The sequence below is a fragment of the Rhagoletis pomonella genome, unplaced genomic scaffold, assembly GCF_013731165.1.
Source record: "Rhagoletis pomonella isolate Grant_MI unplaced genomic scaffold, Rhpom_1.0 Rhpom_scaffold_00002, whole genome shotgun sequence".
Taxonomy (NCBI): Eukaryota; Metazoa; Arthropoda; class Insecta; order Diptera; family Tephritidae; genus Rhagoletis; species Rhagoletis pomonella.
Genome location: NW_023458556.1, coordinates 91,543,723 through 91,548,228, shown reverse-complemented (window position 1 = coordinate 91,548,228; position 4,506 = coordinate 91,543,723). Strand labels below are relative to the sequence as shown.

At 33.7% G+C, this 4,506-nt stretch overlaps 1 long non-coding RNA gene across 1 annotated transcript; it reads right to left on the bottom strand.

Moving 5' to 3' along the window:
• Positions 1–1,119: 1,119 nt before the first annotated feature.
• Positions 1,120–3,713, bottom strand: LOC118734766. Its single transcript, XR_004992430.1, has 5 exons — positions 2,675–3,713; positions 2,448–2,615; positions 2,132–2,385; positions 1,595–2,051; positions 1,120–1,531 (listed from the first exon to the last, which is right to left on the bottom strand). It is a non-coding gene; the product is annotated as an uncharacterized LOC118734766 (long non-coding RNA).
• Positions 3,714–4,506: the final 793 nt, after the last annotated feature.

Genomic DNA, 4,506 nt, shown 5'->3' with positions numbered 1-4,506 from the left:
GTTTATAGAATAGAAGCAAAAATTATGTTGGTACTGCATGAGGAATTGGCGAAATGTTACAAATGAACTAATAATAATATTTGGTATTAAATTGACTGCTGTACTTATTAATAAGTCGTGAAATTCTTAGTTTTTTTGTCTAAAAATTGTTTGTATAAAACATATTTTCAACAAGTAATACAATAAACTAGATTTATTTAAAATATGCTAAGTAATACATTTTAAAATTTTGCAAAAAATGTGTTTTATATAAACGATTTTTAGACAAAAACCTAAGAATTTCCACGACTTATTTATAAGTGCAGCAGTGAATTTAATACCAAATATTATAATTAATTCATTTGTAACATTTTGACAATTTTGAAGTTCCTATATATTAGTGCAGCAGTGTATTTAATACCAACGTATGAAATGTAGTTTAGTTTACTTATAACATTTCGCCAATTTTGAAGTTCCTATTTATTTGTCCAACAATATTTAATACAAAAATATTAAATATAATTTTCAGTTAATTTTTATTCAGTTTATTTATTATGTTTTTAGTTTACTTGTATTTTTATAGTGATTAGTTTATTTATAACATATCAAATATACATAGTTATTGCCTTATTTATAAAAATTAGTAAAATTTGATGTACTGGCCGTGACAATCCGATAGCGCAGCAACATTTTGATCCGTTTTCGCTATTTTTTGTTTGTTTAATGCTCATTAATTGTCTATAAAAGGTACAGCTGTTTATTTAACAAATACCATATAAATCAAAATTTTAAACTTTGTAAAAAACTATTAGAATTTCTAGAAAAATTTTTGGTATGCAATTTCATAGCTTATTAAATTTTAGTATAATATAATGAAAGTTTTAAGTTTTTAAAAAATCACGTTGATTTTGAGATCATTTTTTTGTTGACTGTATTCCATGTGTTACGGTCAAAATAAAAATGATCTAAAAATCTACTCGATTTTTTAAACACTAAAAACTTTAATTTTATTATACTAAAATTTAATAAGTTATGGAATTGCATACCAAAAATTTTTCTAGAAATTCTAATAGTTTGTGGAATTTTTATAATTTTTTTACAAAGTTTAAAATTTCGATTTATATGGTATTTGTTAAATAAACAGCTGTACTTTTTATAGAAAATTAATGCCTAGTGCGGGTGTTTATCCAGAAAACGAAGCCTAACCACTTAACTATAAGCAAAATATATATATGTGCATACATTTTGTTTATAGTTATGGGGTAAATATTTTTAGGCTCCGTTTTCTGCATAAACATCCGCAGTCTAGTAATGAACATTAAACAAACCACAAATAGAGAAAACTGATCGAAATGTTGAGGTGCTATCGTTTTGTCCCGGGCTGTACTTACATATTTATTTGTCAAGAAGTGTATGAATATGTTATAAATAGAATTTGAAATTAAATTAAATTTTAAATCAAATAGAAACAAATGAAATTGAATTTTAATAAGTACAGTGGTAAAAGTTACAACACTGAAGACACGCTTAGCAACAAATCGGATGCGGCGTCCTGTATAAATGAAATAGATTGAGTATTATCGCAACATTAATAAAGGGGAATAGTTAATCTTACCTCAATTATTAAATAGTATATCGGCCAGTGTGTCTCTACTCCTAAATGCATCTGCACATGACCGATTCGCTTGGGCGATTCTGCAAGAAGGCAGCCCAGCGTGGGATTCCCTCCAAGTGCCTGGCACCTCAACACCATTTTCGAGGTGGTCCACGAGTTCTTCATTGAAATATCCACTCTTCTTATCGAGCATTAGATAGTTATGCAGCACAATTGCCGCTAACACAATTTTATCCACATTGTTTTGGTGCTGCGTAAATATTCGTGTGTAGAATTCTCCACCTGCTAGCCAAAATTCCAAATGAATTTTCAATATGCACACGAGCACGTGGTAATTTTTTGTTGAAGTTGTCCTTTATAGCTGATAAGTTCCGGCCAGGATATGGACGCATCAAGTTGTGTTTCAGTGGGAATGCATTATCTCCCACAAAATAATATTGGAATGTTGTCTCTGTTCCTAAAATATTGAAAAATGTAATTAACAACAATATAAATATATATGTACATATGTATATGTTTACGGAAAATTATAATTACCAGGAATTGCATTATCTGGCGGAATATTTAAGTGTCCTCTTAAAATCATTTTGCCAAATGAACTACGTGAAAAAATTCCACCATCACTCTCGCTTTCCATCGCACCCAGAGTCCACAAAAGTAAACGTGTAGTTGGAATCGCAGGCTGCCATTAGCACGATACTATACGTTTTTTTTATAACGGGCAAACTATTTTTATATGTTTGCCATCGAGCGCTCCAACACAATTCGGCATTCCCGTTTTAAATTAAAACCTTTACGAATACAAAACAAAAGGTTAAACTTCAACACGGAAACCTAGATGGTCACTACAAACCTGTCTGATATTTGTTTCCATTCATGCTCATTGGGCTGAGCGACGTAGACGTCATGCAGTTCTGTCCATAAGGCATTGCAAGTATCGTAAACTATCTCCCTTACTGTCGATACCCCCATTTTGTGCGACCAGGCGAGATATTGTGGGCTGCATCCTTGCGATAAGTAGCTAAAATGGACACATTTTTATTGAACCATTTCGTTGCATTCGTGACTAAAATTACTTACATCAGTGTCAGTGCAGCGAGCTTCTTCATTTATTGGCGCTCTTCTTGAAAAACGCTGTAGTCTTTCTTTTATCAATGTCAAAAGAGTTTGAAACTTGGGAACACTCATCCTAGTGGCTTTGAAAAAGTGCTCCTCGTCCTCCAGCTTAAGTTGTTGAAAACATGTTCCATGGAACCCAAACTCATTCCTGGTGAGGTTCGCAGGACGCACCCACCACCTCCTTTTCAACAGCTTGCTCGCCTCCATGTACATCACGTACATTGTGCTCATTATGCATATAATTTTTATTATCCGCAACAATCTTTCAATATTGGACATTTTTGCACGCACTCACAATTAAAGCAAACGAAAAGATTTTACTACAAAATTAATTTTATTGTAAACCACAAAATGTTCCGTCGCAATAGTGTTTACCGTTCCCGTCGCAATTGTGTTTACCCGTCCGTATTTTCCCGACTGGAATGGATCAGCTGTTCGCCACCCGTCGGCCCGTTACCCGCTATCCGCTGCAATTCTCTTTACGGCATATAACTATTGTCAGGACGCCTACGCCACGGATAAAATTATTAGCGTTTTTGACAACTAATACGTATTTCTTATTGTCTTGACAGCATTGTCTACTGTAAACGCGCCGTAAGTATGGCAAAGTAACTTTTCGCAAAAAGCTACTAAAAACACGCCTAACAGGCTAACCTAATATTCATGCACGCCGTCAATTTACTGTCAACAATTTCTCATGCACATGCAACTTAATACACAATTCGCATGCCGTCTAATTTGTTTATTTGCGACAACCGAGATTGGCTTGCGTGCGTATACATCCCAGAGTTGCATTGCTGTCAAATATGCAAACAAACAATTTATTCAGAATTTAAAATTACAATTGTAACGATTTAAAATGAATGTTTCAGAAGATATAGAAAATCTTGCAATTTTGTGGGCGATGTACAACAGACTGCACCGGCGAAGTGGAAATAGAGAACTATTTAAAACTCGAGACGAATTCGGGTTCCAGGCCACTGGGTTTGAAATATTAGTTTGTAAAAATGCAGATCTATTTTATAAATCAGTTAGGATGACTTACGACTCATTTAACGTTTATTAAGGTCACGAAGGCCAGCAATTGACCCCGAGAAAAATATTTTTATCACCTTGTCGTAAGTTCATTTTTAACCGACTTCCAAAAAAGGAGGAGGTTATCAGTTCGTCGGAATATTTTTTTTTTTTTTTTTTATGTATGTTACCGCATAACTTTGGACCACGTCAACCGATTTCGATAATTCTTTTTGCATCGGAAAGGTAGTGTCTCAGAGGTGGTCCCATACTAATCTGGTTAAGATCCGGATCATGAGATATATATATATATTTTTTTTTTTTTGCTAAAAATTACTTGTTATATTTATATTGATAAAAATTAAGACAATGTTTTGTTAAGTTTTCTTGCACAAGGCTGCTCCTTATACAGCATTGCAGTTCAGTTCCGTATTGGCCAAGAAACGGCTAGAAACGTAATCTTGGAAACCTGCGATATGATCTGGAAGCACTTAAATATCTGGGTTTTATGTGAGTATTCCTAACGAAGAAGAGTGGAAACGAATCGCTCGGGGATTCTAAAACGATACCGGTTGTTTATGTGACATTAATTCGCATTGGACCCACCATTCCGCTTCCACCGAGTTGTTTAAGAACGACATAGCGTCCTTCATAGGGAATTTATATGAAGCGATTTTGCGCTGAACTCACGCAGGCTTGCACGAAAAAAAATTGAATGGCTAAAAGTATAAAAATATCAAAATATTCGCAATAAAAAGCCGTTTGCATTGTTCAACTTT